Source organism: Trichosurus vulpecula, chromosome 8 (genome assembly GCF_011100635.1).
Source record: "Trichosurus vulpecula isolate mTriVul1 chromosome 8, mTriVul1.pri, whole genome shotgun sequence".
Lineage (NCBI taxonomy): Eukaryota > Metazoa > Chordata > Mammalia > Diprotodontia > Phalangeridae > Trichosurus > Trichosurus vulpecula.
The window spans coordinates 216,658,049-216,673,801 of record NC_050580.1 but is presented as its reverse complement, the minus strand read 5'-3'; positions in this window follow the sequence as shown (position 1 = coordinate 216,673,801).

The following is a 15,753-nucleotide window of genomic DNA, read 5'->3' as shown; positions in this document are numbered from 1 at the left end:
TGGTTGATATACTGTCCTCAATTTGAAAGCAATTTTAGAATTATAGAAAAATAAGGCCCAGAGGGACACCAAGGTCAGACAACTCAACCTTTCCTCTTAGCCCTGCTGGAATTTTCAAATGCTCTATAATAACCTCTTTAGGTAATGCCTAACTGAATCTTACAGACCCAGCCAGGGGATATACTACCTTTCTGCCTCAGTAAAATACCCCGAAGTTTAATTGTCTGGACAATCTCTTTCTTTTTTCCTTTTGTTTAACCTAATCTTCCAAAAAGCAATTAACATTTTTTTTTTTTTTTTACTAATTCTGAGGCTTCCAGAACACCTAATTTGCAATGACAATGAGTTTGTTCCCTCAGGGTTAAAAGAAAAAAAGCCATGCCTTAGGATTTCAAGTGACTTTGGGGTATTTTCTGGTCACCTAACCATTCTTCATTTCTTCTGAATTAGATCAAACAAATTTAGTGAGAAAATTATCTTCTGAGTTTAAAACAACTAAGTTAGGAGCAAACTTGTCAATCATCTAAATTGTGTCTCACCTGTACATCCCACTCATAGAGCTGGTCTGCACAGTAAGGAAACGCCAGGAATACAAGAAATAGGCCTCCTCCTCCTTTTCACAATTAGTTCACTGGTGCTTGCATTTCCTTCAACAAGGAACAGTGCCTTATATCCCATAAGTAAAGGGAAGGTTTAGAACAAAAATTCACATGGGAAAGGCAACACGTGCACATGAATTCATGTCAGGGTATACATGGATGCTATAAGATAATTTCTGGAGAGTAGATTTTGATGACAGAAAATAGAGAATAACTGAGAAAGGGGTGGTGATAGTGATTAATAGATAATAAGGGAGAGAGAAAGGGCAGAGTCAAGAAAGCCTGGTGATAAACTTTACCCCTTAAACAATTTTGCCCTGGTTTTCATAACGCATATCCCAGTTAACTCTGTAATCACATGTTACTGGGGTTCAAGATGTGAGTATTTCATAAGTGGGCAGCTAGGTGGCACATTGGATAGAATGCTGGTCCTGGAGTCAGGAAGACTCATTTTTCTAAGTTCAAATCTGGTTTCACACACTTACTACCTGTGTAACCCTAGGTGAGTCACTTAACCCTGTTTGCCTCAGTTTCCTCATCTGGAAAAGGAAGTGGCACGCCACTCCAATATCTCTGCCAAGAAAACTCCAAGTGGGGTCATAAAGAGTTGGATACAATTGTAAAGCAACTGAGCTAAATTTCTTGAATAATCATAATATTCCTTATTTGGCTATAACCAGAATCCTTATTTCCACTCAAAAGTCTAACCTCTCAGATTTAGTTAGAATTTGGGTCCAGTTCTCAATCTTGGTTTATAGATCTCCAATCTACTTATGATCAATTTATCAGTGAAGGTATCTAGCCTAAACTTCTAATCTGTGAAACTTAATTGTGGCCATACTTGAAGAAAGAAAGACATCAACTATAGAGAAATGTTTTAAAATTGAGTATTAGTTGTAGTCTCTATGGAGTTTGTTTGGTCACAGAAATGCAAAAATCTTTGTCTCAGCCATAGTCGATTAATCAGAATTTTAATTTTATTCGTAAATAATAAAGAAGTTGATACTCTTCTCTATTTCAACATCTTTAACTAACATTCCCTGGTTATATTGGGATAACCAGAAACCTCTAAGACCCATCTTACTGGCAGCCTCAACATTTATTCAACAATCATAAGTTTCTTCTGCTTGGAATCAATAAACTATAAAGTTTGGGTGGCTAAAGGCAACTGGTTTTGAGCCTGGAAGAAGGAACCCCCATTGTTTCTGGGGTGAATATACCAAAACTTCCCATTACTTGAAAATATTGACTACGAGTTTCCTCTGGTTGTAGTCCCAGGTTCCACAGAACCTTCAAGTTATTCTAGGAACATAAATGTGTTTTGGCAACCACCTCTTCCATTCAAACAACTGGGATGTTAGGACATGCCCAGATGGCTTGGGAACAGGACAAAGGAGCATTTGCTAGATACATCTGATCTGTTGTTCAGCTGCCAAATGGCTAATTGCTTCCGATGAGGTTATTTCCAAAATGTCAGACTATAGTGGGTTAAGACACACACACACACACACACACACACACACACACACACACACACACAGGAACACTCCTTAAGCACCATGTTGATGTGTTAGAATTGTTAATAATTCCATTTTTGTGAAGAGCATTTAAAGGGGTAGCTGAAATTTTAGTTCTATTAAAGTTAATTGGTATGAATGATGGTGACCTAACTTGGTACTCCTAAGATGGTAAAATATCACCCCAACAATCTGTCAGATTCTAGATGCTTTCATTTGTCCAGCTGTTGCTATCCACAGCTGGTTCAGGAATCATTTTGTTTTGTATTTCCATGGCACAGGAAATTTGATGACAGAATCTGCATAAAACATACAACAACCAAGCTCACTCTGTGGTTAACCAAATCACGGTTACATGCAGCTCAGTGTTTTACCACAACATGTCATCCTTCCCTAGTATACCCGCTTCTGACATGCAATAATCATAGTACAACCAGTTATGTGCTTCAGCATTCTAAACAGATAAAAGTTACACAGATTAAAAGATTTCAATGCATAACTTAACAACTACCTTTATGATAATTTTTTGCACACATAAAATGCCTGCAAATTAATCTATTTTATTGGACACCCAGTCCCAAACATCCATTAACTCTTAGGCTCAGGTACTTAGAGAGGCCTGTGATCTCAAAGTAGGTACTTCCTCTGAAAATGTAGAGGCTTGCCTGTCCTCCCATAAATTCACCACAGGGGGTCCACCCAATGCTTTGGAGATTTTCCTTTTTCCTGACATTGAGAAGACAGCAGTGGAGAAAAGAGTTGCCCATCAGTTCACCTAACTGTTGCTGTGGGGCCCGCCCATCATTTTTGATCATACGACTGTTAGGCAGGAGGGGAATGTTCTCTGGTAAAACCAGATACTGTGATTGCTTAATAGAAAAAAGGGAGCAACCTAAAATGCAGAAGAAATCTTGTGTTTAGGAAATAAAATTCACATTTGTGTGGAGGCTTTCCATATGAGAAATAACATATCATTAGAACACAAGGTACAAAATTTAGCCTTCAATATAATAACTGACATCTGCAAAGGACTTTACACACATTATCTCATTTGGAAATTGGGGCTCAGGGGTTCAAGTGACTTGCCAATAGTCACTGAATGTCAAGACAAGATTTGAACTCAGGTTTTCCTGACTCCAAATTAAGCACTCTATCCACTATACTATGGTGTTTTTCAATTGAACAAAATCTACTACCTCTAGAAGCCTTTTATAATTAGCTTTTACTGTGCAGCATTTTAAAATTTAAAAATGAAGGAAAAAAAGAGAAACTTAATTACCTTAATAATGGCATTTATGTAGCACCTTTTACCACAGTGGTGATATTTACTTTTTTAGATCTTTTTGGAGCTGTGAAAATATAATTAGTGGTTACTAACTGGTATGTGTATACATATATATGTAAGTATATATGTTTTCATGTAAATATATTTATGATATCCATACACATACATACTATATGTTATTTTCACTAAATTAAAGAAACATTTAATTACTGCCTATTGTGTGTCTAGGTTAGAGTACTAGGCAATGAGACAGATTTAAGACAGTGTCTGCCTTCAGGGAGCACATAGTCTAGTATGCAAATTTCCTGATAATTTCACAAAATCCCTTGAGATATTGAGATATACAACATGGGGTGCCCCCAAACAAGAGTCAGAGATTGCTACATCAAAGGACCAAACATTTTATATTCCTGTCTTTCACAGACGGAAAAAATGAAGTACTGAGAATTAAGCTACATCATAAGATCACCAGTTTGAAGCTTGAAGGGATCTTACAGGTAATAAAATCCAAGGACCTCATTTACAGATGAGGAAACTGAGACCCAGAGAGCTCAAACATGTTCATTGCTGAGGGTCACACAGGCTCTGCTGTTAAAAGAGCCAGAATTTGACTCTTAGCTTCTCTGACACCACAAATCCAGTGGTTATCTCACTACACTGTACTGGTGAGTTTCTTCATTCCAGTCTATACTTCCTTATTTAATGAATCTTCCTAAAGAATACGTCTAACCATGCCCATCTGCCAACCCTCCTCCCCTTAAACTCCAGAGATGCCCTATTGCCTCCAGGATCAGATAGAAAATTTTCTGGCTTTTAAAGCTTTCATAACCTAGCTCTCCTCCACGTACCCTATGATTCAGTGATACTGGCTTCCTTGTTTTTTTTTCCCCACACAATACATTCTATCTCTTCAATGTGTGTGTTTTCACTGGCTAACTCTGGAGCCTGGAATACCCTCCTCATCTTTGGCTCCTGGTTTCCCTGGCTTTCTTTAAGGCTCTCTTCTTTAAGGCTTCTTTAAAGTCTCATCTTCTTAAAGAAGCCTTTCCCAATCTCTTTTAATCTTAGTGTCTTTCTTCTGAAACTATCTCCAATTTATCCCATACATATCTTGTTCATACGTAGTTGCTTGTATGTTGTCTCTGAACTCTGAGAAAAGGGCCTGTTTTTTGTCTTTATAGTCTCAGCACTTGGCATAGTGCCTAGCATATTGTATGTACTTAATAAATGTCAACTATGTATGTACATATAAATTCACACACAAATGCATATAATTATTACATATTAATGAGTTAATTATACCATATTTTATATCTAAATGTATGTTGGCTTCATTTTATATATTTTTATTTATTATATTTATATGTAAGTAAAATTAAGTAAATTGCATTTTATATAACGTATACGTGTTTTTACTTGACTTGATTATATATTTATTTTATTTATATATCTAATCAAGTCAATATATATATATAAAATATGTAATAAACATATTTACATGTAATTTACCAAGGCTCTCTGAGTAAATTTAACATCTAGTATAGAAAAATTATTACTCTGCTCTCCCAGAAGAAGAATTAGAGTTTTCCTGTTTAAATAACACTGAAGTGAAGGATTGGAATAGCAAGACTAAAAAGTTTGAGGACTAAGCTTGAGCCAGTCATAGGATCAAGACCCGGAAGTGACCTTACAGAATGTCTAGTTCACTCCTTTCATTTGACAATGAGGAAAATGAGATACAGAGAGGTGAATGAGCTGCCAAAGTACAAAATGCTGAACCTACCCTCTGCTTGCTTCTCTCTCTCTCTCTCTCTCTCTCTCTCTCTCTCCCCACCCCCCGCCATAGTTTCTTTTTCTTTTGGATTACTATACTTCTGGAAAGAAAAGGAGGACATTTTTAAATTTGAGGAGACAGGAGGAAGAAGGGAGAGGCAGACAGACAGATAGATAAAACCTTTGTGGAAATACTTTATGGTGAAGAGAGGAATTATCTTTCTCTTCCGAGGTGAATATTAAATATAGCACTTGCCATTCCTGCATTGAGAGTGTCCTGGCTAAAACTCAGAGCATGTCCACTTTAGCAATCCCTTCATTAGAAGCAAACAGTCATAATGGCACTATTTTCCCCAGTGACGTGGAATATAACTCATTCCAACTGATTGACTGGGTCATAGGATATGTTGGTATTGTAGAGTAGGAACTAAGGGATAATTAGTCTGATTCAATCCCACCCCCCCCCCCCAAAGAAACATTTCATCTCAAAACCTTTTCCTACCAATATACACTCCAATTCAATAAAATATTGCAATCATGTAAATCATTCTCATCAAAGAAAATCTTTCCATTTTAGACATGGGTGAAAGAACCATCCTTACAAACCACTATAAGAATAAAGTTATCTGGGCTTAATATGCAATCTTGGAGACTTAAGTCTTATGTAAGTGACCATGGTAAACAATGGCAAAGGATTTGGTAGTTTATGTCTTATTTACAAAGGCCAGGACTTAATCCAGAAGGCAAAAAGCTCTTATCCTCCTTTCCCCCTAAAAACTCCATTTTTTTTACAATGTCTGGAACTTTGGCAATATTGTTCATTTTAACTCCCTTTCCTGCTTTAAAAAAAGTTTTACTAGCTGAGAGTGGGTCAGTGTTCTCTTTTTTAAAAGTTTATTAAAAACCCAACATTAAACTTCAATAAATCAATTAAATTTGTGTAGAAACTATTCACATGTAAATTAATTTCAATGCATTATATTGTAACAATCTTTCAATCATTCTTTCTGCTTCCCATTTCACACTTAGGATCCAAAGATTACAGTTTTAGAGCTGAGAGAAACCTCAATTTGTGTCATTCTGTCCAACCTCCTGATTTTGCAGATAAGAGAACCGGGGCCAGAGTGATAAAGTACCTTGGACAAGGTCATGCAAGTAGTTTGCACAGAGGCAGAATTCAAACCCAGGCCATCTGAGCCCATACTCAGTTCTCCTACTTCAAGTCCTCCCTTGTCCAGTCCTTGTATTCCCCTTATCAGCAGGGGAGGTAGTAGCAAATATAGTTTTTTTTTCCCCCAGAGGGAAGGAGGGACTGAAAGATCATGGGACTGGGAAAGCCCCAGAACTTTTTAGCTCTATGGAGAGGGGAAAAACCACAGAGTTTGGGCTTGCATTAGTAGCAGCAAGCTGATTGAAGTGAAGGATCCTGCTACCCTGAACTGAATATAATCATAAGCAATTGGAGCTGTTTGTGGCTCACTGACCTACTTAAGGCGTGATCTGCTTGGATGGAATTTTGGATTTTCCCTGAATATTCCTGCTTCATTGCTTCTGGAACCTAATGAATTTATCCACTCTCCACTTCTTCCTTCCCCCTTGTCTCATCACTTGTTGCCTGGAGAAGTGGCATCTCTTACTCCTGGAGTTTCCTGCTCACTTTAAATCTTCTTTATTTGCTATCTATGCTTTTATAATAGATTTTGTTGCTAGGTAATTATAAGCTAATTTTTAAAATTGCATTCTTAGCTGTGCTATATAGGTGTGGACCCAAGAGAAGGGGAAGGTCCAAATGGGAACTCTGAGACCACATGCCTTATATTTCACTGCAAGCCTTTATTCAACACCCTCCAACAAGACAAAGTCATCATTCCTTTTTTCTCATATATGGTCATAGTGGATATTCATTCTTTTTATTTTTTCTTCTTTGCATTATTTTATAATGTTCTTTCTAGATATGTTTGTTTTCTTCATATTTGTCTGTCTTAATTGCATCACAATATTCCATTACTTTAATGCACTACAATTTATTTAACCATTTCCTTATTCTTGGATGACTCATTCTTTATAGAATACTAGTCATTATAGCAGAACTAATTTGTTCTTTCTCCCTCCTATTTCTAAAAGGTTTTCAGATGAATAAAGAATTTCTGCTTCAGCAATACTCTAGCAGGACCTTTTGAATCAAAGTGGCTCCTCAACTATCAAAACTCACAGCCCTCATGGAAAATAGATATATCTAGGAGTACAACTAGGGCAACTAGGTGACTTAGTAGATAGAGTGCTAGGCCTGGAGTCAGGAAACCTGAGTTCAAATCCAACCTCTGATACTAACTAGCTTGTGACCCTAGGCAAATCACTTAACTGTGTTTGCCTCAGTTTCCCCATGTATAAAATGAGCTCCTTCCTGGAGAAGGAAATAGCAAACCACTACAGTATCTTTGCCAAGAAAACCACACATGGAGTGACCACGAGTTGGACCTGACTGAACAACCACAGGAGCACAACTGGCTGAAGATTCAGTGCTTAGTCCTGTGCTTTGCACGGAGGTTGACATGTTTAATAATTATGTGTTGATGAACCATAAATATTTCATTAATATTTCTACAGTAGAGTTAGTTTTTTGTAAGGAAAAAAAATCTTTGAAATTTACATGACTCAAAACAGGCTTTTCTTTTTTTGATATCTTTAAAAAAAAGAATTAAATGCCAAAAGCACTTATGATCTTCTCATTCTCATCTGCTACTAAAAATATTTTAAGGAAGCACAAGAGTTCCTTGTAGAATTAGTTCTAAAATAATATTATTACCACCCACTCAGAAAAAATAAAGTTTTGATCAATTTTTCAGCTTTTTGCTTCCCCACCCCCTACAACCTCCAGATATCTTCTGCCCACTAATCTATCACGGGCCATGGAAAGAGAGGGCTTTTGAAGATACAGGAAAAGAGGGAGCTTGGATTCTACTACCTTCCTGATTCCTTTGCCTGTAGCAAGCTCATATAAACAGAGTACATTGCATTAAGCCTTTGTTCTTAGTATGCCATGGAGAGCCACAGATGTCAAACTTGTAGCCTATGGGCTACATATAGCCTGCCACACTCCAGAGTGCAACCTGAACCAGATTAAAATGTAACTGGGAAATATTTAGCAAAATAAATAAAAATGCAATAAAACAGATAATATTACATTGAGTGTTTAATACATTTATACAACATTAATACATTTAATATAATAAAATAGATAATGTTACATTTCAAAACTGTCAATATGTGACAGTTTTGTGACATAAGAGATCCTTGTGTATGATTTAATGGCCCCCATTTCTATTTAATAGGGCAGTGAGGTGGCATGGTGGATAGAATGCCAGGCCTGGAGTCAGGAAGACTCATCTTCCTGAGTTAAAATCTGGCCCCAAACATTTGCTAACTGTGTGACCCTGGACAAGTCCCTTAAGCCTGTTTGCCTCAGTTTCTTCATCTGTAAAATGAGCTGGAGAAGGAAATGACAAATCACTCCAGTATCTCTGCCAAAAAAACCCAAATGGAGTCACAAAGAGTGAAAAATGGCTAAAAAAATTACGTTCGAGTTTGATACCACTGATCTAGACTATTTAAAACACTAGTTTTCTCATAGTCTTCCACATATCAGAGTTTTGATTTTTTACCTTGCCCTTGACCTTACCTCTGCACAAAGGTCTGGATTTAAAACCTCCTCCTCTCTTCTGGACCATTCGACAACTAAATTATTTGTCACCTAAGTTATTCTCATGACCAAATACGAGTAATTCTGATCCAGTTCTTCCTTATGTAACAAATGAAAAACTTTACACCTCAATATAGGAGGGAGCCTTCTCCTGGGGTATGGTAAAACCAATCATGCATACATACATACTCTTTTCAAACATACCACACATACATACTCTTTTCAGAAATCAAACTACCACCAAGTTATTTGTTAAAGAAAAATGGAGGAATGGTCATGGGTGCACCATTTAGGGATGGAAACAAATTATAAGCAATGGGCCATTGAGACTGCCTGCCTTTGATTTTTATTCATGTTGAGTGATTACTCTTATTGTCCCTGACCTCATGACTTTTAAAGATGCAGCAGTTGGCTCAACAGAGTATTTTTTAAAAAATGCATGTTTTCTCTGCCAGAATTTCTTAATAAGAAAGAAATTTTGGCCTAACTTTACTATGAAGCCATTTCCTAAGCAGAAATGTCATGCATAGTTCCTGCCTGACCTCAATGTTAATTTCAACCAATAATCTAGAAATCTAGAAAGATCATTTGGTAGGTTTAGGATAATCAGACCAGGAATGGAGTGGCTGTTCTCTTGGGAGTGGGAGAGGGCAAAATAGAGATCATGATTAACCTTAAGCGGAAATTGCCCTTAATTGTATCATGTCAGCATAACTTTTCCAGATGACTCCCCTCTGTATGTAGGGATTCTCATTCTCATTCTGTGCCAGCCTATGGAAATTATCCTAAGGAAAATTCAACCTAAGGAGGAAGGAGCCAAGAAAGGGAGTAGTAACTGTTCAGTGACCAAACCCCACAACATGTTCTATTATCTTGAGATATATTAATATAACTTACTTCAGATCTCAGGTAAAGTCCCATCTTCTGCAAAAAGCCTTTCCTAACCCTCCTTAATCTTAGTGCTTTCTGTCTGAGATTAACCCCAATTTATCCTATACATATCTTGTTTGTTTTTTGCATGTCATCTCCTCCGTTAGATTGTGAGATATTTGAGGTCAGGGACTGTTTTTGCCTTTCTTTGAGTCCCAGTACTTAAACACAGTACATAGCACTTGGTAGGTGCTTAATGACTGCTTATCGAGCTGACTTGACTCTAGTACCACCTGAAACCTCGAACACTGTTTTCTAGGAACAGATTTTTCAGAGTGCCCATATGGGGGAGAGAGAGAGAGAGAGAGAGAGAGAGAGAGAGAGAGAGAGAGAGAGAGAGAGAGAGAGAGAGCAGGTTAGAAACCCACAGGTCTTTGACTGCTCTGACTAGGAATATGGGACTGGGAGTCTGTAGTATTCTGACTGGGAGAATCCAAGGGAACTGAATGTCCATAGCACTCTGACCTGAGATGCTCTGGACAGCCCTGAAGACTCTAGCAATGTGTTACAAAGGGGCTGTGAGCCCAGAGTACTCTGATGAGGAAGCTCCATGAAAGTCAGAAACCCACAGAGGATAAAAGGAAGGTGTTGACCAGGATGCTCTAGATGGGATGAACTCTGACCCGAGATACTCCAGAGATCCTCGACGACTGGACACAGTCTGACCCAGGAGTTGGGGGTTGGGGAAGGGAAAAGTGTACAGAAAGCACAGAATATTTATTATAATGGGGAAGCTTCAGGAAAGTCTGAGACTTGTAGCAATGTAACTGAAGACTGTATCCATGAACCAGCAGCACTACAATCAGGACTCTGAAAAAGGGCCAGAAGTCCACAACGATCTGCCCTGAGATGCTCCAAATGTCCTTGAATTATGCAGTCTTCTCAACCAGGATGATCAAAAGCCTCAAACTTGTTAGCAGTCTGAGCACAGACAAAAAGGGGAATGGGAAGCCATTGGAAGATCAATAAATCAAGGTCAGGTTGAATCAGGACCATTCAAGACTGAAGGAGGCGACAGAGTTCGACTTTGGCACAGAGTGCCCAATGTGGATGAATGCTTTAAAAAGTATAGAATATCTGGATTAACAAGAGACGAAGTGGACTATTTGAATAACCTAATATCAGAGGGAAGGAACAGACATGAATAAATTTCCAAGGAAGGGAATTCCAGAATGAGATGGATTTGCAGATGAATTCTGTCTAGTATTTTGGAAACAATTGGTTCTGCTGCTTCTGATACCATCATATAAGCATCAGTGAAGCCATTCAATAATTTAACAATAGAAGAATAGTTTGTTATCACACATTTGAGATAACAACCACCAAATCTACAAAAGGGGCAACTTGGTGTGTGGTGGTTAGAGTGCTGGGCATAGAGTCAGGAAGTTTTTGTTGTTGTTTAGTTGTCTTTCAATTGTGTCTGACTCTTCATGGCCCCATTTGAGGTTTTCTTGGCAAAGATACTGGAGTAGTTTGCCATTTCCTTCTCCAGCTTATTTTACTGATGGAGAACTGAGGCAAACAGGGTTAAGTGACTTTCTCAGGGTTGCACAGCAAGTAAGTGTCTGAGGCCAGATTTAAGCTCAGGTCTTCCTGACTCCAGGCCTAGCCCTCTACCCACTGTGCTATTTAGCTGCCCCTAGAGTCAGGAATACCTGAGTTCAGATGTGGCCTCAGACACTTACTAGTTGTATGATCCTACGCAAATCATTTAACCCCTGTTTGCCTCAATACCCTCATGTGTAAGATGGGGATAATAATAGAACCTGCTTCCTAGGGTTCTTGTGAGAACCAAAAGAGGAGAGGATACAAATAATTTTAAAGCACTTAACACAGTGCCTCACACACAGCAAGAGATACGTTAGCCTTCATCATCATCGTTATTACAAGTCCTTAGATTATCAAGGTTCTGTGGATATGCCCAATTCAAGAGTTCTTCTCTCTTTTCTGAGTCAATGCTTGCATCTTGATTAGATACCATATAACTCATATACTTGAAAGACGTTCTGCAGATCTTGAATTTGTACGCTAAAAGCTCCAGACCATTTTTGTGTGATGGATACACCACTTTCCTTAGCTTCCCCTGATGTTCTTCTAGGATCTTCTTAACAATCATATCATGAGAGTATACCCGGGTAGTTTTCCAACTACTTTCTTCCTCAGCCATCACAAAGTGATAAGTACTCTCGAGATATTCCAACTAACTGACAAAACCAAGCTGGGAAGATGCAAGCCATCTTCTCCTTTTCTTTTGCAATAGAAATCTGGTAGTAGACTCAATAAATCCAATACCTAAGGAACACTGGTTCCCGAACAGGCAATCCAGGATATTTTGAACTCAGCACAGTATACTGGTCCACTTTTAGTCCTTTGTTCAAAGCCTAGTAGTCTACACATATTTGCATCATTCCGTCCTTCTAACATCACCACAGGTGATCCATGTAGGCGGCTGAACTCCACAGTGATGCTATTGATTAGCAAGTCTTTGAGATGGTCTCTGGAGTCATCCTTCACAGACAAAGGAATTTTACTGCATCATTCCCAGAACAGTTTGGAGAAAGTGACCTTCCTTGATTCTGTGGGTTGCTCCTCAGGCACCTCCAATATCTCACTGAAGCAGTGAAAATACACTTATTCTCTTGTTTTGACTCTATCTCCGCTGATGTTTGCATTCTTCTGGTACCGGCAAATCACAAAAGTCAAATTTTTCAGGTTTCACTTCGGAGGTTGAAGAGCCCTTGTTCTCATGAGGTTTGCTATCATCACTTGTCTCTATTCTACCATAAGCCTCTGCATAGGCTGCTTGTACAGTCAAAATGTGATGATATCAAGTCTCATCTTCTTATTTGCAGGATCCTAATAATATCTTGAGCAGAAAGAAATTGGTTCCAATCAGCACCAACACTCTACTGACAGATGGTGAATATAGACATATCAAAGTCCCAGTGTCTACTGCCCTTTTGACAACTTCCTTGGTAAAATTTCTAGCTTACACAGTCCTTCAAATCCAAGTCCTTTCAAAGGTGATAAGGCTAATTTTCCTTAAATGTCTCCTTCCAAATGACTGCAAAATGTTGATTGTTTGCGTTTCATTGTCAGGAAGAACACTGCATGCTGCATCATCAATCTTCAACACCTGCTCTATGGGTCCATGAAGAATAGACTCCTAATGTGAACTCCTTGTTAGCAAGACTGTTTCTTTGTACTTATATTATCAGGACCTGGTATATAGCAAGCACTTAATTTTTGATTGATAAAAAATAGAAGGGATGGTATTTACTATCTTCAGGACCCAGAACAACCTCCTTCCCTGACCTCATTTCCTTTTTCAGATGCTGGTCCTAGAGACCTCAACTTTTGCAATGGTAAAGCCATATTTTTCTCCTAAGTGCATGCGACTTGTGTATGATCATTTTCTCTGTGATTATAGAAGGTAGCCATACCTTTCTCCTTGTTTCAGGATGATGGTATTTGTGTATTAGGTCATTGTGGTTTCCATTCTTTTCCTTTTCAAGTAGAATATTTCCCCAGAGTTTCCTCCTTCAATAGGATTAATGATTGTTTCTGCCAGTTAGTGTCATCATCGTCATCATCATCATCATCATTATGACCATGTTTGTTGTTATACAGTCTGGTGATGATTTCATTCCCTCAACCATTCCTGCTGAGCTCAGTCAATGTTTAGAGAGCAATATTGGGGTGTCCTAGTAGATATTCAAAAACAATGCTCTGGAAAAAAATCAGACACAAAATTTTAAGTTTAATCTGCATTGTTAATACTTTCTTAAGCCTACATAATCAGTAAAATGATGAATCAAATCACAGTTTATAGATGTTGCCATTTTCTAAGGTATAAGTGCTCACATTGAAAATTTAATAATAAGGTAAGCCATTTAGATCCAGCTCCAATATATCCCTGGGTACTAATAAACTGACAAGTGTCCAGAGGAGGGCAGTGAGGATGGTGAAGGCACCTTACAGTCAATCATGTCATATGAGGATCATATGAAATAAACTGAGAATGGAAAAGAGGGATGTATATCCATCTTCAATAATAGAATGGTCTGTCATATGAAAAGGGGAAAAACCTGTTCTGCTTAGCCTAGAAGGAAGAAAGTAAAAGTCTTGAAGAGACAAATTTAGGTGTAATATAAAGAAAAATGTAGACCTACACAAATATTTTCAGGGGTGTTCTGGATCCAGCAGTCCAGCTCCCAAAAGCTGATGGTTAAAATGTCAATATAAGTATTTACAGCTCGGAAAATGGCAAATGCTAGATCAGGGCTTGATTTACTATTTTGTTGATTGTCTAGACTTGAAGTGATAGAGAAAGTATTAATAATGCAGATTAAATTGAAAAATATGCCATGTGTAAATTTATTTTTATGAAGATCTGGTTAAATATTTACCAGCAGACTTCTGTATCTCATATACATTAGACACAGTTCATATGCTGTTTGTTTCTGTTGCTTTTTTTTCTTTTTCTTTTCTGTTCTTTGCTAGGAGGGATGGATTGCCAGGGATGAGAAGGGTGAAGGATATATTTGGAAATGAAAATTATGTGAAAACAAAATATATCATCAATTTAAGAAAAATTAGAGATATTCAAAAAGTCAAGTGGATAGTTTTTAGAAGTAATGAGTTCCCTCTTAGTGAAAGTGTCAGGCAAAGTACGGATGAACAGATTATGTTATAAAGGGATTTCTTAGACTAAATAGTCTCTGAGATCCTTTCTGACTGAGATGCAGTTATTGCATGCATTAAGAAAATTATTTTGGTGGGTATGATTGGATATGAAGGATATGAGGAGAAAGATGGAGAAAGGAGAGACCAGAGTCAGGAAGACTAGTGAAAAGACTCACAATCAACCAGGTGATAGCGATAGAACCTGAACTAGTATGAATCTGAATTATAAGGAGGAACAAATTCCAAAATACTTTGGAGGCAGAACCAATTGAACTTAGCACATGATAGGATATGAGTAGGTGGGGGAAAGGGAACAGTCAAAAACGACTCTGAGGTTTCCAGCCTTCTGTGACTGGAACATTGTTCTTATTAACACAAAGGAAGTTGAGTGAAGGCTCAGGTTGGAGATGAAGATGATAAGAGGGGATGGATTCAGTTCATTTCTTTTACTTCTTCCTCGCTCCCCTAAATCCTAAGATGCCAGTGACCTCATTTTGCTCTCTGGTCATCACTCATGTGGTTCTCCAGCAAAATTGCATTTTTTTTCCTTCTCTGCCCATCAAAATTTATCTTTCTTGCCTCTGGTCTCTTTTAGGACTCTGGTAGATAATTATTTAATCTGACAAACAAATTTGAGGTAAGCTGTTAATGGCCGATAATGGTTTAAAATATTACCTCTACCACATTACATTTATATTTTAACAGGGCTTTCACTGTGGCAGGATGGAAGGGGGAGTTATTTTAGGTCAAGGCCCCTCCAGATCACACTATGTAGTCTACTGCTTTCTCTGCCTACTGGTAAGACCTAAAAATATAATGCCAAAGCCAAATATTAGACATAATCCAATGATCAAATTTTCACCTTCAAAATAAAAATGTCCTGCACAGTTTCAGAACTTAGAATGCACTAAATGAGGATTGTCATCTGCTAACCATTGCTGAGTACCACGTTTTACAAGGAACCACATAATGCTATAGTCCGTCCCCAACATGTCAGCGTTCTGCCACATTTTTAACGTGGATAAGTGAAGTGAAAGGAATATAACACACTTGACTCTCCCCCACAAACCTATTTGTCACCTCTGGTCTAGTATAAACTAGCCAGTTTATCCCAAGCTCACATCAAGTTGTCATATTTATTTTATTTAATGGACATGCAGCTTGCCACAAAACATTATTTTTCTTCTGTTTCTCTTTGGAACCAGGGCAGTTTGTGGAAGGGAAAAGAAAACTTTCTAGAGAGGGTGTGGCAGATGAATAGTA